The 22,485-nt window shown below is 47.1% G+C and overlaps 12 non-coding genes and 2 pseudogenes across 12 annotated transcripts; all 14 read right to left on the bottom strand.

Annotated features, from left to right (window-relative positions):
* Window positions 1–1,347: 1,347 nt before the first annotated feature.
* On the bottom strand, window positions 1,348–1,538 carry LOC142268933 (U2 spliceosomal RNA). The gene has a single exon (XR_012734511.1). It is a non-coding gene; the product is annotated as a U2 spliceosomal RNA (small nuclear RNA).
* A 1,387-nt stretch (window positions 1,539–2,925) lies between these two features.
* On the bottom strand, window positions 2,926–3,116 carry LOC142268932 (U2 spliceosomal RNA). Its single transcript, XR_012734510.1, has one exon. It is a non-coding gene; the product is annotated as a U2 spliceosomal RNA (small nuclear RNA).
* Window positions 3,117–6,104: 2,988 nt separating this feature from the next.
* Window positions 6,105–6,295, bottom strand: LOC142268930 (U2 spliceosomal RNA). Its single transcript, XR_012734508.1, has one exon. It is a non-coding gene; the product is annotated as a U2 spliceosomal RNA (small nuclear RNA).
* A 1,387-nt stretch (window positions 6,296–7,682) lies between these two features.
* LOC142268929 (U2 spliceosomal RNA) lies at window positions 7,683–7,873 on the bottom strand. Its single transcript, XR_012734507.1, has one exon. It is a non-coding gene; the product is annotated as a U2 spliceosomal RNA (small nuclear RNA).
* A 1,387-nt stretch (window positions 7,874–9,260) lies between these two features.
* On the bottom strand, window positions 9,261–9,451 carry LOC142268928 (U2 spliceosomal RNA). The gene has a single exon (XR_012734506.1). It is a non-coding gene; the product is annotated as a U2 spliceosomal RNA (small nuclear RNA).
* Window positions 9,452–10,838: 1,387 nt separating this feature from the next.
* LOC142268902 (U2 spliceosomal RNA) lies at window positions 10,839–11,031 on the bottom strand. Its single transcript, XR_012734486.1, has one exon. It is a non-coding gene; the product is annotated as a U2 spliceosomal RNA (small nuclear RNA).
* Window positions 11,032–11,719: 688 nt separating this feature from the next.
* On the bottom strand, window positions 11,720–11,846 carry LOC142268909 (U2 spliceosomal RNA; annotated as a pseudogene).
* Window positions 11,847–13,233: 1,387 nt separating this feature from the next.
* Window positions 13,234–13,424, bottom strand: LOC142268926 (U2 spliceosomal RNA). Its single transcript, XR_012734505.1, has one exon. It is a non-coding gene; the product is annotated as a U2 spliceosomal RNA (small nuclear RNA).
* Window positions 13,425–14,811: 1,387 nt separating this feature from the next.
* LOC142268925 (U2 spliceosomal RNA) lies at window positions 14,812–15,002 on the bottom strand. Its single transcript, XR_012734504.1, has one exon. It is a non-coding gene; the product is annotated as a U2 spliceosomal RNA (small nuclear RNA).
* A 1,387-nt stretch (window positions 15,003–16,389) lies between these two features.
* LOC142268901 (U2 spliceosomal RNA) lies at window positions 16,390–16,582 on the bottom strand. The gene has a single exon (XR_012734485.1). It is a non-coding gene; the product is annotated as a U2 spliceosomal RNA (small nuclear RNA).
* Window positions 16,583–17,270: 688 nt separating this feature from the next.
* Window positions 17,271–17,397, bottom strand: LOC142268907 (U2 spliceosomal RNA; annotated as a pseudogene).
* Window positions 17,398–18,784: 1,387 nt separating this feature from the next.
* LOC142268924 (U2 spliceosomal RNA) lies at window positions 18,785–18,975 on the bottom strand. Its single transcript, XR_012734503.1, has one exon. It is a non-coding gene; the product is annotated as a U2 spliceosomal RNA (small nuclear RNA).
* A 1,387-nt stretch (window positions 18,976–20,362) lies between these two features.
* On the bottom strand, window positions 20,363–20,553 carry LOC142268923 (U2 spliceosomal RNA). Its single transcript, XR_012734502.1, has one exon. It is a non-coding gene; the product is annotated as a U2 spliceosomal RNA (small nuclear RNA).
* Window positions 20,554–21,940: 1,387 nt separating this feature from the next.
* Window positions 21,941–22,131, bottom strand: LOC142268922 (U2 spliceosomal RNA). The gene has a single exon (XR_012734501.1). It is a non-coding gene; the product is annotated as a U2 spliceosomal RNA (small nuclear RNA).
* Window positions 22,132–22,485: the final 354 nt, after the last annotated feature.

Here is a 22,485-nt window from a genome sequence, read left to right as displayed (position 1 = left end):
TGCCGGACACATCTTAGGGAGAGAGAGCGAGAGGGAGACAAACCCACGCCTACACAAGACATTTTGTCACCCAAGCCAACCCTTGAAAAGGCTGCTTTGCAGAGCAAAAACAAGAAGAATGGTGCGTTTTGCAGCCGCCGCCCACTGCAATGAATCTGAATAACTCCTCCTTTAGGGCGCAAGCAACTCCCCTCCCCCTTGCAGTCTTTCCAATTCACGATACAAAAAGACGGACAGGACAGGTTGCCTGACTTTCCGTCACTGCCACCCTTTGCCATCCTTACCCGTAGAAAGCCCTTTCATCATCCCCAAACCCTAATCTTTTCCCTTTCCTTCCCAGCCCCCAAACCCTGCCCTCTGTACCTTTCTCACCACCCGCTTCCCTTCTCCTGTCATCCCCCTACCACCCGGGAAAAAAAGAGATTGCCCCCTCCTTCCACTAGCCCACCCTCCCACCCAAAGAACAACTTCTTCTGCGCAGCTTGTTTTCTAGGCAGCAGCGCTATTGTGATGTCATCGGGGGGCATTGTGACAAGCCGCCAGTGTTCCGTCTCTTCATGTTGTGCACAGTTCAAACGGAAAATACATCAACAGGCAGACTACAGAAAAGCTTACTATCAAAGGTTAGAGGGGGGCTTTCTCAGAGGGCTTTTTACAGTTTTTCTATTCCCAATTAGCCGTTTAAGTGTACTTATTGAAAGTAGTAATTCTTTCATAGGCCGCCCTTTCTTAGTATTTGACGTTCCTTATATTGCGGTATGAGGCTTCGCAGTAGGTTGCAAACATTCATCACCCATGACTGTCCCCAATTGAGCTCAGAAGCTCAATGTCTATCATGACCTCTCTTTTAGAATGTCCAAGAGCAAGCAAACTATTCCTCCAGGAGAGGGCGCCAACAGACTACTAAAGAGATCATCATTACTCAAAGAAAACCCCAAAAACCAATGCATGATAGGAATAAACAGGTAACTTTCTTTGGAGTGGAAGCGGAGAGATCGCACCAGATGCCAATTCTAGATCTTATCACACCTGTGGTCACTGCAGCAGCAGGTGAATCCACTTTGTCCAAAAGGGATCTATTCCATTCAATTGCAAATGATCTAGATAAGACAGAGAACTGCAGCACGGGGACATAGCCGAGTTGGTCAGGTTGAGTGGTGATGAGTTTGCTATTTGGATGAATAAAGAAAGTCAAAAGTGTGAAAGATAAAAAACAAAAGGAGGAAGTGTGAAAAGTGAATGGGCCAAATTGAGGTGCATATGAAGACGTATGCTTTCTTCCAATTCATTAAATCGGGCTAATATGAATCAGGTGAATTGAGTTCTGCTTTTGGAAACTGGGTTAAGAAGGGGTGCACCGTTCCTGGAGGTACTGCAATACCAGGTCAATGCGTGGAGTGGACAGAGCAAGCTCTTTTTCCATCTCCCTGTTCTAAAAATCCATTTAATATATGGTCCCCAGATAGGGGACGTATCAGATATTAAACTGATAAGAACAGATACTACACTTGATCTTAGCCAAAAGGCCGAGAAGCGATAACCAGAATTGGTTTGGGCCTCGAGTGGCACCCTGGCCTATGCCGGACACATCTTAGGGAGAGAGAGCGAGAGGGAGACAAACCCACGCCTACACAAGACATTTTGTCACCCAAGCCAACCCTTGAAAAGGCTGCTTTGCAGAGCAAAAACAAGAAGAATGGTGCGTTTTGCAGCCGCCGCCCACTGCAATGAATCTGAATAACTCCTCCTTTAGGGCGCAAGCAACTCCCCTCCCCCTTGCAGTCTTTCCAATTCACGATACAAAAAGACGGACAGGACAGGTTGCCTGACTTTCCGTCACTGCCACCCTTTGCCATCCTTACCCGTAGAAAGCCCTTTCATCATCCCCAAACCCTAATCTTTTCCCTTTCCTTCCCAGCCCCCAAACCCTGCCCTCTGTACCTTTCTCACCACCCGCTTCCCTTCTCCTGTCATCCCCCTACCACCCGGGAAAAAAAGAGATTGCCCCCTCCTTCCACTAGCCCACCCTCCCACCCAAAGAACAACTTCTTCTGCGCAGCTTGTTTTCTAGGCAGCAGCGCTATTGTGATGTCATCGGGGGGCATTGTGACAAGCCGCCAGTGTTCCGTCTCTTCATGTTGTGCACAGTTCAAACGGAAAATACATCAACAGGCAGACTACAGAAAAGCTTACTATCAAAGGTTAGAGGGGGGCTTTCTCAGAGGGCTTTTTACAGTTTTTCTATTCCCAATTAGCCGTTTAAGTGTACTTATTGAAAGTAGTAATTCTTTCATAGGCCGCCCTTTCTTAGTATTTGACGTTCCTTATATTGCGGTATGAGGCTTCGCAGTAGGTTGCAAACATTCATCACCCATGACTGTCCCCAATTGAGCTCAGAAGCTCAATGTCTATCATGACCTCTCTTTTAGAATGTCCAAGAGCAAGCAAACTATTCCTCCAGGAGAGGGCGCCAACAGACTACTAAAGAGATCATCATTACTCAAAGAAAACCCCAAAAACCAATGCATGATAGGAATAAACAGGTAACTTTCTTTGGAGTGGAAGCGGAGAGATCGCACCAGATGCCAATTCTAGATCTTATCACACCTGTGGTCACTGCAGCAGCAGGTGAATCCACTTTGTCCAAAAGGGATCTATTCCATTCAATTGCAAATGATCTAGATAAGACAGAGAACTGCAGCACGGGGACATAGCCGAGTTGGTCAGGTTGAGTGGTGATGAGTTTGCTATTTGGATGAATAAAGAAAGTCAAAAGTGTGAAAGATAAAAAACAAAAGGAGGAAGTGTGAAAAGTGAATGGGCCAAATTGAGGTGCATATGAAGACGTATGCTTTCTTCCAATTCATTAAATCGGGCTAATATGAATCAGGTGAATTGAGTTCTGCTTTTGGAAACTGGGTTAAGAAGGGGTGCACCGTTCCTGGAGGTACTGCAATACCAGGTCAATGCGTGGAGTGGACAGAGCAAGCTCTTTTTCCATCTCCCTGTTCTAAAAATCCATTTAATATATGGTCCCCAGATAGGGGACGTATCAGATATTAAACTGATAAGAACAGATACTACACTTGATCTTAGCCAAAAGGCCGAGAAGCGATAACTAGAATTGGTTTGGGCCTCGAGTGGCACCCTGGCCTATGCCGGACACATCTTAGGGAGAGAGAGCGAGAGGGAGACAAACCCACGCCTACACAAGACATTTTGTCACCCAAGCCAACCCTTGAAAAGGCTGCTTTGCAGAGCAAAAACAAGAAGAATGGTGCGTTTTGCAGCCGCCGCCCACTGCAATGAATCTGAATAACTCCTCCTTTAGGGCGCAAGCAACTCCCCTCCCCCTTGCAGTCTTTCCAATTCACGATACAAAAAGACGGACAGGCAGGGCCGGCTCCAGGTTTTTGTGGGCCCTGGGCGGAAGAGTCCCGGTGGGCCCCATCCACACGCAGACACACACATACGTACACATACATATACATATTTAGAGACAAACTCACAAAAATACGTATAGAACTGACATATCTATACAGTCATATACACTGACATACATAGATACACATCATACATGCATACAGACAAACACAACACAACTCTGCTAGATACATACATACAGACACACACAGCTCTGCTGGATACATACACACATAGCTCTGCTACATACACACATAGCTCTGCTACATACATACACAGCTCTGCTGGATACATACACACATAGCTCTGCTACATACACACATAGCTCTGATACATACATACACAGCTCTGCTGGATACATACACACATAGCTCTGCTACATACATACACACATAGCTCTGCTACATACATACACACATAGCTCTGCTACATACATACACACATAGCTCTGCTACATACATACACACATAGCTCTGCTACATACATACACACATAGCTCTGCTACATACATAGCTCTGCTACATACATAGCTCTGCTACATACATACATATAGCTCTGCTACATACATACATGAATCTGCTACATACATACACACATAGCTCTGCTACATACATACACACATAGCTCTGCTACATACATACACACATAGCTCTGCTACATACATACACACATAGCTCTGCTACATACATACACACATAGCTCTGCTACATACATAAACACATAGCTCTGCTACATACATACACACATAGCTCTGCTACATACATACACACATAGCTCTGCTACATACATACACACATAGCTCTGCTACATACATAGCTCTGCTACATACATACATGAATCTGCTACATACATACACACATAGCTCTGCTACATACATACATGAATCTGCTACATACATACACACATAGCTCTGCTACATACATACATGAATCTGCTACATACATACACATATAGCTCTGCTACATACATACACATATAGCTCTGCTACATACATACACACATAGCTCTGCTACATACATACACACATAGCTCTGCTACATACATACAGACACACACGTAGCTCTGTGGGGCCCACACACACAGCTCCAGGGGCCAGCACATACAGCACCGGGGGGCAGGGCATACACCTAAGGGGGGAGAAGCCCATACAGCTCCCCAGGGCCCATAAATCGGGGGCGGGGAGGGCACATACCTCTCAGGTCACGGTGGAGAGGGGGCCCACACAGCGCCGGAGAGGGGGCCCACACAGCGCCGGAGAGGGGGCCCACACAGCGCCGGAGAGGGGGCCCACACAGCGCCGGAGAGAAGAGCTGTGCTGGGGGTCGCTGGCTGGCACTGCAACTCCTTCATCTGTGGGACTGAGCAGGCCGGTCGGTAGCTCCGCCCACAGATGAAGTTCAAACCAGGAAGTCTGCGCGCCTTAAAGGGACGGCGCTGCAGATTCCTGCCGAGGACTGCGGAACTCGGCCCGGGGGCACCAGAACTGACGAGGCCGAGTGGGCCCCCCCGGCTCTCCAGGGCCCCGGCATTTGCCCAGGTATGCCGCGTGCTGACGCCGGCCCTGCGGACAGGACAGGTTGCCTGACTTTCCGTCACTGCCACCCTTTGCCATCCTTACCCGTAGAAAGCCCTTTCATCATCCCCAAACCCTAATCTTTTCCCTTTCCTTCCCAGCCCCCAAACCCTGCCCTCTGTACCTTTCTCACCACCCGCTTCCCTTCTCCTGTCATCCCCCTACCACCCGGGAAAAAAAGAGATTGCCCCCTCCTTCCACTAGCCCACCCTCCCACCCAAAGAACAACTTCTTCTGCGCAGCTTGTTTTCTAGGCAGCAGCGCTATTGTGATGTCATCGGGGGGCATTGTGACAAGCCGCCAGTGTTCCGTCTCTTCATGTTGTGCACAGTTCAAACGGAAAATACATCAACAGGCAGACTACAGAAAAGCTTACTATCAAAGGTTAGAGGGGGGCTTTCTCAGAGGGCTTTTTACAGTTTTTCTATTCCCAATTAGCCGTTTAAGTGTACTTATTGAAAGTAGTAATTCTTTCATAGGCCGCCCTTTCTTAGTATTTGACGTTCCTTATATTGCGGTATGAGGCTTCGCAGTAGGTTGCAAACATTCATCACCCATGACTGTCCCCAATTGAGCTCAGAAGCTCAATGTCTATCATGACCTCTCTTTTAGAATGTCCAAGAGCAAGCAAACTATTCCTCCAGGAGAGGGCGCCAACAGACTACTAAAGAGATCATCATTACTCAAAGAAAACCCCAAAAACCAATGCATGATAGGAATAAACAGGTAACTTTCTTTGGAGTGGAAGCGGAGAGATCGCACCAGATGCCAATTCTAGATCTTATCACACCTGTGGTCACTGCAGCAGCAGGTGAATCCACTTTGTCCAAAAGGGATCTATTCCATTCAATTGCAAATGATCTAGATAAGACAGAGAACTGCAGCACGGGGACATAGCCGAGTTGGTCAGGTTGAGTGGTGATGAGTTTGCTATTTGGATGAATAAAGAAAGTCAAAAGTGTGAAAGATAAAAAACAAAAGGAGGAAGTGTGAAAAGTGAATGGGCCAAATTGAGGTGCATATGAAGACGTATGCTTTCTTCCAATTCATTAAATCGGGCTAATATGAATCAGGTGAATTGAGTTCTGCTTTTGGAAACTGGGTTAAGAAGGGGTGCACCGTTCCTGGAGGTACTGCAATACCAGGTCAATGCGTGGAGTGGACAGAGCAAGCTCTTTTTCCATCTCCCTGTTCTAAAAATCCATTTAATATATGGTCCCCAGATAGGGGACGTATCAGATATTAAACTGATAAGAACAGATACTACACTTGATCTTAGCCAAAAGGCCGAGAAGCGATAACCAGAATTGGTTTGGGCCTCGAGTGGCACCCTGGCCTATGCCGGACACATCTTAGGGAGAGAGAGCGAGAGGGAGACAAACCCACGCCTACACAAGACATTTTGTCACCCAAGCCAACCCTTGAAAAGGCTGCTTTGCAGAGCAAAAACAAGAAGAATGGTGCGTTTTGCAGCCGCCGCCCACTGCAATGAATCTGAATAACTCCTCCTTTAGGGCGCAAGCAACTCCCCTCCCCCTTGCAGTCTTTCCAATTCACGATACAAAAAGACGGACAGGACAGGTTGCCTGACTTTCCGTCACTGCCACCCTTTGCCATCCTTACCCGTAGAAAGCCCTTTCATCATCCCCAAACCCTAATCTTTTCCCTTTCCTTCCCAGCCCCCAAACCCTGCCCTCTGTACCTTTCTCACCACCCGCTTCCCTTCTCCTGTCATCCCCCTACCACCCGGGAAAAAAAGAGATTGCCCCCTCCTTCCACTAGCCCACCCTCCCACCCAAAGAACAACTTCTTCTGCGCAGCTTGTTTTCTAGGCAGCAGCGCTATTGTGATGTCATCGGGGGGCATTGTGACAAGCCGCCAGTGTTCCGTCTCTTCATGTTGTGCACAGTTCAAACGGAAAATACATCAACAGGCAGACTACAGAAAAGCTTACTATCAAAGGTTAGAGGGGGGCTTTCTCAGAGGGCTTTTTACAGTTTTTCTATTCCCAATTAGCCGTTTAAGTGTACTTATTGAAAGTAGTAATTCTTTCATAGGCCGCCCTTTCTTAGTATTTGACGTTCCTTATATTGCGGTATGAGGCTTCGCAGTAGGTTGCAAACATTCATCACCCATGACTGTCCCCAATTGAGCTCAGAAGCTCAATGTCTATCATGACCTCTCTTTTAGAATGTCCAAGAGCAAGCAAACTATTCCTCCAGGAGAGGGCGCCAACAGACTACTAAAGAGATCATCATTACTCAAAGAAAACCCCAAAAACCAATGCATGATAGGAATAAACAGGTAACTTTCTTTGGAGTGGAAGCGGAGAGATCGCACCAGATGCCAATTCTAGATCTTATCACACCTGTGGTCACTGCAGCAGCAGGTGAATCCACTTTGTCCAAAAGGGATCTATTCCATTCAATTGCAAATGATCTAGATAAGACAGAGAACTGCAGCACGGGGACATAGCCGAGTTGGTCAGGTTGAGTGGTGATGAGTTTGCTATTTGGATGAATAAAGAAAGTCAAAAGTGTGAAAGATAAAAAACAAAAGGAGGAAGTGTGAAAAGTGAATGGGCCAAATTGAGGTGCATATGAAGACGTATGCTTTCTTCCAATTCATTAAATCGGGCTAATATGAATCAGGTGAATTGAGTTCTGCTTTTGGAAACTGGGTTAAGAAGGGGTGCACCGTTCCTGGAGGTACTGCAATACCAGGTCAATGCGTGGAGTGGACAGAGCAAGCTCTTTTTCCATCTCCCTGTTCTAAAAATCCATTTAATATATGGTCCCCAGATAGGGGACGTATCAGATATTAAACTGATAAGAACAGATACTACACTTGATCTTAGCCAAAAGGCCGAGAAGCGATAACCAGAATTGGTTTGGGCCTCGAGTGGCACCCTGGCCTATGCCGGACACATCTTAGGGAGAGAGAGCGAGAGGGAGACAAACCCACGCCTACACAAGACATTTTGTCACCCAAGCCAACCCTTGAAAAGGCTGCTTTGCAGAGCAAAAACAAGAAGAATGGTGCGTTTTGCAGCCGCCGCCCACTGCAATGAATCTGAATAACTCCTCCTTTAGGGCGCAAGCAACTCCCCTCCCCCTTGCAGTCTTTCCAATTCACGATACAAAAAGACGGACAGGACAGGTTGCCTGACTTTCCGTCACTGCCACCCTTTGCCATCCTTACCCGTAGAAAGCCCTTTCATCATCCCCAAACCCTAATCTTTTCCCTTTCCTTCCCAGCCCCCAAACCCTGCCCTCTGTACCTTTCTCACCACCCGCTTCCCTTCTCCTGTCATCCCCCTACCACCCGGGAAAAAAAGAGATTGCCCCCTCCTTCCACTAGCCCACCCTCCCACCCAAAGAACAACTTCTTCTGCGCAGCTTGTTTTCTAGGCAGCAGCGCTATTGTGATGTCATCGGGGGGCATTGTGACAAGCCGCCAGTGTTCCGTCTCTTCATGTTGTGCACAGTTCAAACGGAAAATACATCAACAGGCAGACTACAGAAAAGCTTACTATCAAAGGTTAGAGGGGGGCTTTCTCAGAGGGCTTTTTACAGTTTTTCTATTCCCAATTAGCCGTTTAAGTGTACTTATTGAAAGTAGTAATTCTTTCATAGGCCGCCCTTTCTTAGTATTTGACGTTCCTTATATTGCGGTATGAGGCTTCGCAGTAGGTTGCAAACATTCATCACCCATGACTGTCCCCAATTGAGCTCAGAAGCTCAATGTCTATCATGACCTCTCTTTTAGAATGTCCAAGAGCAAGCAAACTATTCCTCCAGGAGAGGGCGCCAACAGACTACTAAAGAGATCATCATTACTCAAAGAAAACCCCAAAAACCAATGCATGATAGGAATAAACAGGTAACTTTCTTTGGAGTGGAAGCGGAGAGATCGCACCAGATGCCAATTCTAGATCTTATCACACCTGTGGTCACTGCAGCAGCAGGTGAATCCACTTTGTCCAAAAGGGATCTATTCCATTCAATTGCAAATGATCTAGATAAGACAGAGAACTGCAGCACGGGGACATAGCCGAGTTGGTCAGGTTGAGTGGTGATGAGTTTGCTATTTGGATGAATAAAGAAAGTCAAAAGTGTGAAAGATAAAAAACAAAAGGAGGAAGTGTGAAAAGTGAATGGGCCAAATTGAGGTGCATATGAAGACGTATGCTTTCTTCCAATTCATTAAATCGGGCTAATATGAATCAGGTGAATTGAGTTCTGCTTTTGGAAACTGGGTTAAGAAGGGGTGCACCGTTCCTGGAGGTACTGCAATACCAGGTCAATGCGTGGAGTGGACAGAGCAAGCTCTTTTTCCATCTCCCTGTTCTAAAAATCCATTTAATATATGGTCCCCAGATAGGGGACGTATCAGATATTAAACTGATAAGAACAGATACTACACTTGATCTTAGCCAAAAGGCCGAGAAGCGATAACCAGAATTGGTTTGGGCCTCGAGTGGCACCCTGGCCTATGCCGGACACATCTTAGGGAGAGAGAGCGAGAGGGAGACAAACCCACGCCTACACAAGACATTTTGTCACCCAAGCCAACCCTTGAAAAGGCTGCTTTGCAGAGCAAAAACAAGAAGAATGGTGCGTTTTGCAGCCGCCGCCCACTGCAATGAATCTGAATAACTCCTCCTTTAGGGCGCAAGCAACTCCCCTCCCCCTTGCAGTCTTTCCAATTCACGATACAAAAAGACGGACAGGACAGGTTGCCTGACTTTCCGTCACTGCCACCCTTTGCCATCCTTACCCGTAGAAAGCCCTTTCATCATCCCCAAACCCTAATCTTTTCCCTTTCCTTCCCAGCCCCCAAACCCTGCCCTCTGTACCTTTCTCACCACCCGCTTCCCTTCTCCTGTCATCCCCCTACCACCCGGGAAAAAAAGAGATTGCCCCCTCCTTCCACTAGCCCACCCTCCCACCCAAAGAACAACTTCTTCTGCGCAGCTTGTTTTCTAGGCAGCAGCGCTATTGTGATGTCATCGGGGGGCATTGTGACAAGCCGCCAGTGTTCCGTCTCTTCATGTTGTGCACAGTTCAAACGGAAAATACATCAACAGGCAGACTACAGAAAAGCTTACTATCAAAGGTTAGAGGGGGGCTTTCTCAGAGGGCTTTTTACAGTTTTTCTATTCCCAATTAGCCGTTTAAGTGTACTTATTGAAAGTAGTAATTCTTTCATAGGCCGCCCTTTCTTAGTATTTGACGTTCCTTATATTGCGGTATGAGGCTTCGCAGTAGGTTGCAAACATTCATCACCCATGACTGTCCCCAATTGAGCTCAGAAGCTCAATGTCTATCATGACCTCTCTTTTAGAATGTCCAAGAGCAAGCAAACTATTCCTCCAGGAGAGGGCGCCAACAGACTACTAAAGAGATCATCATTACTCAAAGAAAACCCCAAAAACCAATGCATGATAGGAATAAACAGGTAACTTTCTTTGGAGTGGAAGCGGAGAGATCGCACCAGATGCCAATTCTAGATCTTATCACACCTGTGGTCACTGCAGCAGCAGGTGAATCCACTTTGTCCAAAAGGGATCTATTCCATTCAATTGCAAATGATCTAGATAAGACAGAGAACTGCAGCACGGGGACATAGCCGAGTTGGTCAGGTTGAGTGGTGATGAGTTTGCTATTTGGATGAATAAAGAAAGTCAAAAGTGTGAAAGATAAAAAACAAAAGGAGGAAGTGTGAAAAGTGAATGGGCCAAATTGAGGTGCATATGAAGACGTATGCTTTCTTCCAATTCATTAAATCGGGCTAATATGAATCAGGTGAATTGAGTTCTGCTTTTGGAAACTGGGTTAAGAAGGGGTGCACCGTTCCTGGAGGTACTGCAATACCAGGTCAATGCGTGGAGTGGACAGAGCAAGCTCTTTTTCCATCTCCCTGTTCTAAAAATCCATTTAATATATGGTCCCCAGATAGGGGACGTATCAGATATTAAACTGATAAGAACAGATTTTTGATTTAATGAAGCTTTCCAAAGCACCGCAAAAAATGCATGACCGAAGTCACACCAAAAACAGTGCAAAGGCTAGGATTCATGTGGACCCCTCCGTGAGGAGAGGGTCCCCAAAAATCAACCCCGTCCCTCCGAGCCAGAAGGCCACAGCAAGGGTCAGGGATCTTCGGTGCTCCCCCAAGCCGAAGCCTGGTTGAGCCTTGTCGTTGCTCCCAGCGTCCACCCAGGCATCTTACCCAAGTGGAGTAGAGAGCTACTAGTTGTTGGTTTCGCAGCCGAAACTGCCCGGACCGTCAACCGGTGTTGGTTTCTCAGCCCAAGGCTAACCGGACCTCCAACCGGGTGTTGGTTTCTCAGCCGAAGCTGACCCGGACCTCCAACCGGGTGTTGGTTTCTCAGCCGAAGCTGACCCAGACCTCCAACCGGGTGTTGGTTTCTCAGCCGAAGCTGACCCGGACCTCCAACCGGGTGTTGGTTTCTCAACCCAAAGCTGAACGGACCTCCGACCATGATTATAAAAATTTCCCTTCCTAGCCAGAAGGCCGGGATAGAGAAATATGCTCAGAAAGTATGAAAGGGCAAGGTACGGTGTGCTACAGAGCCCAAGTCTCGCCGGGGTCCCAAGCCAGCAAGCTCAGACTCACTCCAGGGTCGTCAGTCCTGGGGCATATTGCACCATAGCCCCCACACTTACTCAGTCTAATAGCCTCGATCCTGGTAGGGCCATGTTTTCCTCTAGATGAATATACTATACATCAAGAGTACTAGCAAGCGCAACCTTCCAGTGTGCATTGCATCTGCCGAGCCTCACAGATACTACACTTGATCTTAGCCAAAAGGCCGAGAAGCGATAACCAGAATTGGTTTGGGCCTCGAGTGGCACCCTGGCCTATGCCGGACACATCTTAGGGAGAGAGAGCGAGAGGGAGACAAACCCACGCCTACACAAGACATTTTGTCACCCAAGCCAACCCTTGAAAAGGCTGCTTTGCAGAGCAAAAACAAGAAGAATGGTGCGTTTTGCAGCCGCCGCCCACTGCAATGAATCTGAATAACTCCTCCTTTAGGGCGCAAGCAACTCCCCTCCCCCTTGCAGTCTTTCCAATTCACGATACAAAAAGACGGACAGGACAGGTTGCCTGACTTTCCGTCACTGCCACCCTTTGCCATCCTTACCCGTAGAAAGCCCTTTCATCATCCCCAAACCCTAATCTTTTCCCTTTCCTTCCCAGCCCCCAAACCCTGCCCTCTGTACCTTTCTCACCACCCGCTTCCCTTCTCCTGTCATCCCCCTACCACCCGGGAAAAAAAGAGATTGCCCCCTCCTTCCACTAGCCCACCCTCCCACCCAAAGAACAACTTCTTCTGCGCAGCTTGTTTTCTAGGCAGCAGCGCTATTGTGATGTCATCGGGGGGCATTGTGACAAGCCGCCAGTGTTCCGTCTCTTCATGTTGTGCACAGTTCAAACGGAAAATACATCAACAGGCAGACTACAGAAAAGCTTACTATCAAAGGTTAGAGGGGGGCTTTCTCAGAGGGCTTTTTACAGTTTTTCTATTCCCAATTAGCCGTTTAAGTGTACTTATTGAAAGTAGTAATTCTTTCATAGGCCGCCCTTTCTTAGTATTTGACGTTCCTTATATTGCGGTATGAGGCTTCGCAGTAGGTTGCAAACATTCATCACCCATGACTGTCCCCAATTGAGCTCAGAAGCTCAATGTCTATCATGACCTCTCTTTTAGAATGTCCAAGAGCAAGCAAACTATTCCTCCAGGAGAGGGCGCCAACAGACTACTAAAGAGATCATCATTACTCAAAGAAAACCCCAAAAACCAATGCATGATAGGAATAAACAGGTAACTTTCTTTGGAGTGGAAGCGGAGAGATCGCACCAGATGCCAATTCTAGATCTTATCACACCTGTGGTCACTGCAGCAGCAGGTGAATCCACTTTGTCCAAAAGGGATCTATTCCATTCAATTGCAAATGATCTAGATAAGACAGAGAACTGCAGCACGGGGACATAGCCGAGTTGGTCAGGTTGAGTGGTGATGAGTTTGCTATTTGGATGAATAAAGAAAGTCAAAAGTGTGAAAGATAAAAAACAAAAGGAGGAAGTGTGAAAAGTGAATGGGCCAAATTGAGGTGCATATGAAGACGTATGCTTTCTTCCAATTCATTAAATCGGGCTAATATGAATCAGGTGAATTGAGTTCTGCTTTTGGAAACTGGGTTAAGAAGGGGTGCACCGTTCCTGGAGGTACTGCAATACCAGGTCAATGCGTGGAGTGGACAGAGCAAGCTCTTTTTCCATCTCCCTGTTCTAAAAATCCATTTAATATATGGTCCCCAGATAGGGGACGTATCAGATATTAAACTGATAAGAACAGATACTACACTTGATCTTAGCCAAAAGGCCGAGAAGCGATAACCAGAATTGGTTTGGGCCTCGAGTGGCACCCTGGCCTATGCCGGACACATCTTAGGGAGAGAGAGCGAGAGGGAGACAAACCCACGCCTACACAAGACATTTTGTTACCCAAGCCAACCCTTGAAAAGGCTGCTTTGCAGAGCAAAAACAAGAAGAATGGTGCGTTTTGCAGCCGCCGCCCACTGCAATGAATCTGAATAACTCCTCCTTTAGGGCGCAAGCAACTCCCCTCCCCCTTGCAGTCTTTCCAATTCACGATACAAAAAGACGGACAGGACAGGTTGCCTGACTTTCCGTCACTGCCACCCTTTGCCATCCTTACCCGTAGAAAGCCCTTTCATCATCCCCAAACCCTAATCTTTTCCCTTTCCTTCCCAGCCCCCAAACCCTGCCCTCTGTACCTTTCTCACCACCCGCTTCCCTTCTCCTGTCATCCCCCTACCACCCGGGAAAAAAAGAGATTGCCCCCTCCTTCCACTAGCCCACCCTCCCACCCAAAGAACAACTTCTTCTGCGCAGCTTGTTTTCTAGGCAGCAGCGCTATTGTGATGTCATCGGGGGGCATTGTGACAAGCCGCCAGTGTTCCGTCTCTTCATGTTGTGCACAGTTCAAACGGAAAATACATCAACAGGCAGACTACAGAAAAGCTTACTATCAAAGGTTAGAGGGGGGCTTTCTCAGAGGGCTTTTTACAGTTTTTCTATTCCCAATTAGCCGTTTAAGTGTACTTATTGAAAGTAGTAATTCTTTCATAGGCCGCCCTTTCTTAGTATTTGACGTTCCTTATATTGCGGTATGAGGCTTCGCAGTAGGTTGCAAACATTCATCACCCATGACTGTCCCCAATTGAGCTCAGAAGCTCAATGTCTATCATGACCTCTCTTTTAGAATGTCCAAGAGCAAGCAAACTATTCCTCCAGGAGAGGGCGCCAACAGACTACTAAAGAGATCATCATTACTCAAAGAAAACCCCAAAAACCAATGCATGATAGGAATAAACAGGTAACTTTCTTTGGAGTGGAAGCGGAGAGATCGCACCAGATGCCAATTCTAGATCTTATCACACCTGTGGTCACTGCAGCAGCAGGTGAATCCACTTTGTCCAAAAGGGATCTATTCCATTCAATTGCAAATGATCTAGATAAGACAGAGAACTGCAGCACGGGGACATAGCCGAGTTGGTCAGGTTGAGTGGTGATGAGTTTGCTATTTGGATGAATAAAGAAAGTCAAAAGTGTGAAAGATAAAAAACAAAAGGAGGAAGTGTGAAAAGTGAATGGGCCAAATTGAGGTGCATATGAAGACGTATGCTTTCTTCCAATTCATTAAATCGGGCTAATATGAATCAGGTGAATTGAGTTCTGCTTTTGGAAACTGGGTTAAGAAGGGGTGCACCGTTCCTGGAGGTACTGCAATACCAGGTCAATGCGTGGAGTGGACAGAGCAAGCTCTTTTTCCATCTCCCTGTTCTAAAAATCCATTTAATATATGGTCCCCAGATAGGGGACGTATCAGATATTAAACTGATAAGAACAGATACTACACTTGATCTTAGCCAAAAGGCCGAGAAGCGATAACCAGAATTGGTTTGGGCCTCGAGTGGCACCCTGGCCTATGCCGGACACATCTTAGGGAGAGAGAGCGAGAGGGAGACAAACCCACGCCTACACAAGACATTTTGTCACCCAAGCCAACCCTTGAAAAGGCTGCTTTGCAGAGCAAAAACAAGAAGAATGGTGCGTTTTGCAGCCGCCGCCCACTGCAATGAATCTGAATAACTCCTCCTTTAGGGCGCAAGCAACTCCCCTCCCCCTTGCAGTCTTTCCAATTCACGATACAAAAAGACGGACAGGACAGGTTGCCTGACTTTCCGTCACTGCCACCCTTTGCCATCCTTACCCGTAGAAAGCCCTTTCATCATCCCCAAACCCTAATCTTTTCCCTTTCCTTCCCAGCCCCCAAACCCTGCCCTCTGTACCTTTCTCACCACCCGCTTCCCTTCTCCTGTCATCCCCCTACCACCCGGGAAAAAAAGAGATTGCCCCCTCCTTCCACTAGCCCACCCTCCCACCCAAAGAACAACTTCTTCTGCGCAGCTTGTTTTCTAGGCAGCAGCGCTATTGTGATGTCATCGGGGGGCATTGTGACAAGCCGCCAGTGTTCCGTCTCTTCATGTTGTGCACAGTTCAAACGGAAAATACATCAACAGGCAGACTACAGAAAAGCTTACTATCAAAGGTTAGAGGGGGGCTTTCTCAGAGGGCTTTTTACAGTTTTTCTATTCCCAATTAGCCGTTTAAGTGTACTTATTGAAAGTAGTAATTCTTTCATAGGCCGCCCTTTCTTAGTATTTGACGTTCCTTATATTGCGGTATGAGGCTTCGCAGTAGGTTGCAAACATTCATCACCCATGACTGTCCCCAATTGAGCTCAGAAGCTCAATGTCTATCATGACCTCTCTTTTAGAATGTCCAAGAGCAAGCAAACTATTCCTCCAGGAGAGGGCGCCAACAGACTACTAAAGAGATCATCATTACTCAAAGAAAACCCCAAAAACCAATGCATGATAGGAATAAACAGGTAACTTTCTTTGGAGTGGAAGCGGAGAGATCGCACCAGATGCCAATTCTAGATCTTATCACACCTGTGGTCACTGCAGCAGCAGGTGAATCCACTTTGTCCAAAAGGGATCTATTCCATTCAATTGCAAATGATCTAGATAAGACAGAGAACTGCAGCACGGGGACATAGCCGAGTTGGTCAGGTTGAGTGGTGATGAGTTTGCTATTTGGATGAATAAAGAAAGTCAAAAGTGTGAAAGATAAAAAACAAAAGGAGGAAGTGTGAAAAGTGAATGGGCCAAATTGAGGTGCATATGAAGACGTATGCTTTCTTCCAATTCATTAAATCGGGCTAATATGAATCAGGTGAATTGAGTTCTGCTTTTGGAAACTGGGTTAAGAAGGGGTGCACCGTTCCTGGAGGTACTGCAATACCAGGTCAATGCGTGGAGTGGACAGAGCAAGCTCTTTTTCCATCTCCCTGTTCTAAAAATCCATTTAATATATGGTCCCCAGATAGGGGACGTATCAGATATTAAACTGATAAGAACAGATTTTTGATTTAATGAAGCTTTCCAAAGCACCGCAAAAAATGCATGACCGAAGTCACACCAAAAACAGTGCAAAGGCTAGGATTCATGTGGACCCCTCCGTGAGGAGAGGGTCCCCAAAAATCAACCCCGTCCCTCCGAGCCAGAAGGCCACAGCAAGGGTCAGGGATCTTCGGTGCTCCCCCAAGCCGAAGCCTGGTTGAGCCTTGTCGTTGCTCCCAGCGTCCACCCAGGCATCTTACCCAAGTGGAGTAGAGAGCTACTAGTTGTTGGTTTCGCAGCCGAAACTGCCCGGACCGTCAACCGGTGTTGGTTTCTCAGCCCAAGGCTAACCGGACCTCCAACCGGGTGTTGGTTTCTCAGCCGAAGCTGACCCGGACCTCCAACCGGGTGTTGGTTTCTCAGCCGAAGCTGACCCAGACCTCCAACCGGGTGTTGGTTTCTCAGCCGAAGCTGACCCGGACCTCCAACCGGGTGTTGGTTTCTCAACCCAAAGCTGAACGGACCTCCGACCATGATTATAAAAATTTCCCTTCCTAGCCAGAAGGCCGGGATAGAGAAATATGCTCAGAAAGTATGAAAGGGCAAGGTACGGTGTGCTACAGAGCCCAAGACTCGCCGGGGTCCCAAGCCAGCAAGCTCAGACTCACTCCAGGGTCGTCAGTCCTGGGGCATATTGCACCATAGCCCCCACACTTACTCAGTCTAATAGCCTCGATCCTGGTAGGGCCATGTTTTCCTCTAGATGAATATACTATACATCAAGAGTACTAGCAAGCGCAACCTTCCAGTGTGCATTGCATCTGCCGAGCCTCACAGATACTACACTTGATCTTAGCCAAAAGGCCGAGAAGCGATAACCAGAATTGGTTTGGGCCTCGAGTGGCACCCTGGCCTATGCCGGACACATCTTAGGGAGAGAGAGCGAGAGGGAGACAAACCCACGCCTACACAAGACATTTTGTCACCCAAGCCAACCCTTGAAAAGGCTGCTTTGCAGAGCAAAAACAAGAAGAATGGTGCGTTTTGCAGCCGCCGCCCACTGCAATGAATCTGAATAACTCCTCCTTTAGGGCGCAAGCAACTCCCCTCCCCCTTGCAGTCTTTCCAATTCACGATACAAAAAGACGGACAGGACAGGTTGCCTGACTTTCCGTCACTGCCACCCTTTGCCATCCTTACCCGTAGAAAGCCCTTTCATCATCCCCAAACCCTAATCTTTTCCCTTTCCTTCCCAGCCCCCAAACCCTGCCCTCTGTACCTTTCTCACCACCCGCTTCCCTTCTCCTGTCATCCCCCTACCACCCGGGAAAAAAAGAGATTGCCCCCTCCTTCCACTAGCCCACCCTCCCACCCAAAGAACAACTTCTTCTGCGCAGCTTGTTTTCTAGGCAGCAGCGCTATTGTGATGTCATCGGGGGGCATTGTGACAAGCCGCCAGTGTTCCGTCTCTTCATGTTGTGCACAGTTCAAACGGAAAATACATCAACAGGCAGACTACAGAAAAGCTTACTATCAAAGGTTAGAGGGGGGCTTTCTCAGAGGGCTTTTTACAGTTTTTCTATTCCCAATTAGCCGTTTAAGTGTACTTATTGAAAGTAGTAATTCTTTCATAGGCCGCCCTTTCTTAGTATTTGACGTTCCTTATATTGCGGTATGAGGCTTCGCAGTAGGTTGCAAACATTCATCACCCATGACTGTCCCCAATTGAGCTCAGAAGCTCAATGTCTATCATGACCTCTCTTTTAGAATGTCCAAGAGCAAGCAAACTATTCCTCCAGGAGAGGGCGCCAACAGACTACTAAAGAGATCATCATTACTCAAAGAAAACCCCAAAAACCAATGCATGATAGGAATAAACAGGTAACTTTCTTTGGAGTGGAAGCGGAGAGATCGCACCAGATGCCAATTCTAGATCTTATCACACCTGTGGTCACTGCAGCAGCAGGTGAATCCACTTTGTCCAAAAGGGATCTATTCCATTCAATTGCAAATGATCTAGATAAGACAGAGAACTGCAGCACGGGGACATAGCCGAGTTGGTCAGGTTGAGTGGTGATGAGTTTGCTATTTGGATGAAAAAAGAAAGTCAAAAGTGTGAAAGATAAAAAACAAAAGGAGGAAGTGTGAAAAGTGAATGGGCCAAATTGAGGTGCATATGAAGACGTATGCTTTCTTCCAATTCATTAAATCGGGCTAATATGAATCAGGTGAATTGAGTTCTGCTTTTGGAAACTGGGTTAAGAAGGGGTGCACCGTTCCTGGAGGTACTGCAATACCAGGTCAATGCGTGGAGTGGACAGAGCAAGCTCTTTTTCCATCTCCCTGTTCTAAAAATCCATTTAATATATGGTCCCCAGATAGGGGACGTATCAGATATTAAACTGATAAGAACAGATACTACACTTGATCTTAGCCAAAAGGCCGAGAAGCGATAACCAGAATTGGTTTGGGCCTCGAGTGGCACCCTGGCCTATGCCGGACACATCTTAGGGAGAGAGAGCGAGAGGGAGACAAACCCACGCCTACACAAGACATTTTGTTACCCAAGCCAACCCTTGAAAAGGCTGCTTTGCAGAGCAAAAACAAGAAGAATGGTGCGTTTTGCAGCCGCCGCCCACTGCAATGAATCTGAATAACTCCTCCTTTAGGGCGCAAGCAACTCCCCTCCCCCTTGCAGTCTTTCCAATTCACGATACAAAAAGACGGACAGGACAGGTTGCCTGACTTTCCGTCACTGCCACCCTTTGCCATCCTTACCCGTAGAAAGCCCTTTCATCATCCCCAAACCCTAATCTTTTCCCTTTCCTTCCCAGCCCCCAAACCCTGCCCTCTGTACCTTTCTCACCACCCGCTTCCCTTCTCCTGTCATCCCCCTACCACCCGGGAAAAAAAGAGATTGCCCCCTCCTTCCACTAGCCCACCCTCCCACCCAAAGAACAACTTCTTCTGCGCAGCTTGTTTTCTAGGCAGCAGCGCTATTGTGATGTCATCGGGGGGCATTGTGACAAGCCGCCAGTGTTCCGTCTCTTCATGTTGTGCACAGTTCAAACGGAAAATACATCAACAGGCAGACTACAGAAAAGCTTACTATCAAAGGTTAGAGGGGGGCTTTCTCAGAGGGCTTTTTACAGTTTTTCTATTCCCAATTAGCCGTTTAAGTGTACTTATTGAAAGTAGTAATTCTTTCATAGGCCGCCCTTTCTTAGTATTTGACGTTCCTTATATTGCGGTATGAGGCTTCGCAGTAGGTTGCAAACATTCATCACCCATGACTGTCCCCAATTGAGCTCAGAAGCTCAATGTCTATCATGACCTCTCTTTTAGAATGTCCAAGAGCAAGCAAACTATTCCTCCAGGAGAGGGCGCCAACAGACTACTAAAGAGATCATCATTACTCAAAGAAAACCCCAAAAACCAATGCATGATAGGAATAAACAGGTAACTTTCTTTGGAGTGGAAGCGGAGAGATCGCACCAGATGCCAATTCTAGATCTTATCACACCTGTGGTCACTGCAGCAGCAGGTGAATCCACTTTGTCCAAAAGGGATCTATTCCATTCAATTGCAAATGATCTAGATAAGACAGAGAACTGCAGCACGGGGACATAGCCGAGTTGGTCAGGTTGAGTGGTGATGAGTTTGCTATTTGGATGAATAAAGAAAGTCAAAAGTGTGAAAGATAAAAAACAAAAGGAGGAAGTGTGAAAAGTGAATGGGCCAAATTGAGGTGCATATGAAGACGTATGCTTTCTTCCAATTCATTAAATCGGGCTAATATGAATCAGGTGAATTGAGTTCTGCTTTTGGAAACTGGGTTAAGAAGGGGTGCACCGTTCCTGGAGGTACTGCAATACCAGGTCAATGCGTGGAGTGGACAGAGCAAGCTCTTTTTCCATCTCCCTGTTCTAAAAATCCATTTAATATATGGTCCCCAGATAGGGGACGTATCAGATATTAAACTGATAAGAACAGATACTACACTTGATCTTAGCCAAAAGGCCGAGAAGCGATAACCAGAATTGGTTTGGGCCTCGAGTGGCACCCTGGCCTATGCCGGACACATCTTAGGGAGAGAGAGCGAGAGGGAGACAAACCCACGCCTACACAAGACATTTTGTCACCCAAGCCAACCCTTGAAAAGGCTGCTTTGCAGAGCAAAAACAAGAAGAATGGTGCGTTTTGCAGCCGCCGCCCACTGCAATGAATCTGAATAACTCCTCCTTTAGGGCGCAAGCAACTCCCCTCCCCCTTGCAGTCTTTCCAATTCACGATACAAAAAGACGGACAGGACAGGTTGCCTGACTTTCCGTCACTGCCACCCTTTGCCATCCTTACCCGTAGAAAGCCCTTTCATCATCCCCAAACCCTAATCTTTTCCCTTTCCTTCCCAGCCCCCAAACCCTGCCCTCTGTACCTTTCTCACCACCCGCTTCCCTTCTCCTGTCATCCCCCTACCACCCGGGAAAAAAAGAGATTGCCCCCTCCTTCCACTAGCCCACCCTCCCACCCAAAGAACAACTTCTTCTGCGCAGCTTGTTTTCTAGGCAGCAGCGCTATTGTGATGTCATCGGGGGGCATTGTGACAAGCCGCCAGTGTTCCGTCTCTTCATGTTGTGCACAGTTCAAACGGAAAATACATCAACAGGCAGACTACAGAAAAGCTTACTATCAAAGGTTAGAGGGGGGCTTTCTCAGAGGGCTTTTTACAGTTTTTCTATTCCCAATTAGCCGTTTAAGTGTACTTATTGAAAGTAGTAATTCTTTCATAGGCCGCCCTTTCTTAGTATTTGACGTTCCTTATATTGCGGTATGAGGCTTCGCAGTAGGTTGCAAACATTCATCACCCATGACTGTCCCCAATTGAGCTCAGAAGCTCAATGTCTATCATGACCTCTCTTTTAGAATGTCCAAGAGCAAGCAAACTATTCCTCCAGGAGAGGGCGCCAACAGACTACTAAAGAGATCATCATTACTCAAAGAAAACCCCAAAAACCAATGCATGATAGGAATAAACAGGTAACTTTCTTTGGAGTGGAAGCGGAGAGATCGCACCAGATGCCAATTCTAGATCTTATCACACCTGTGGTCACTGCAGCAGCAGGTGAATCCACTTTGTCCAAAAGGGATCTATTCCATTCAATTGCAAATGATCTAGATAAGACAGAGAACTGCAGCACGGGGACATAGCCGAGTTGGTCAGGTTGAGTGGTGATGAGTTTGCTATTTGGATGAATAAAGAAAGTCAAAAGTGTGAAAGATAAAAAACAAAAGGAGGAAGTGTGAAAAGTGAATGGGCCAAATTGAGGTGCATATGAAGACGTATGCTTTCTTCCAATTCATTAAATCGGGCTAATATGAATCAGGTGAATTGAGTTCTGCTTTTGGAAACTGGGTTAAGAAGGGGTGCACCGTTCCTGGAGGTACTGCAATACCAGGTCAATGCGTGGAGTGGACAGAGCAAGCTCTTTTTCCATCTCCCTGTTCTAAAAATCCATTTAATATATGGTCCCCAGATAGGGGACGTATCAGATATTAAACTGATAAGAACAGATACTACACTTGATCTTAGCCAAAAGGCCGAGAAGCGATAACCAGAATTGGTTTGGGCCTCGAGTGGCACCCTGGCCTATGCCGGACACATCTTAGGGAGAGAGAGCGAGAGGGAGACAAACCCACGCCTACACAAGACATTTTGTCACCCAAGCCAACCCTTGAAAAGGCTGCTTTGCAGAGCAAAAACAAGAAGAATGGTGCGTTTTGCAGCCGCCGCCCACTGCAATGAATCTGAATAACTCCTCCTTTAGGGCGCAAGCAACTCCCCTCCCCCTTGCAGTCTTTCCAATTCACGATACAAAAAGACGGACAGGACAGGTTGCCTGACTTTCCGTCACTGCCACCCTTTGCCATCCTTACCCGTAGAAAGCCCTTTCATCATCCCCAAAC

Source organism: Anomaloglossus baeobatrachus, unplaced genomic scaffold, assembly GCF_048569485.1.
Source record: "Anomaloglossus baeobatrachus isolate aAnoBae1 unplaced genomic scaffold, aAnoBae1.hap1 Scaffold_3116, whole genome shotgun sequence".
NCBI classification, from domain to species: domain Eukaryota; kingdom Metazoa; phylum Chordata; class Amphibia; order Anura; family Aromobatidae; genus Anomaloglossus; species Anomaloglossus baeobatrachus.
Note: the sequence above shows the minus strand (reverse complement) of the source record. Positions and strands in the feature narration are given on the sequence as shown.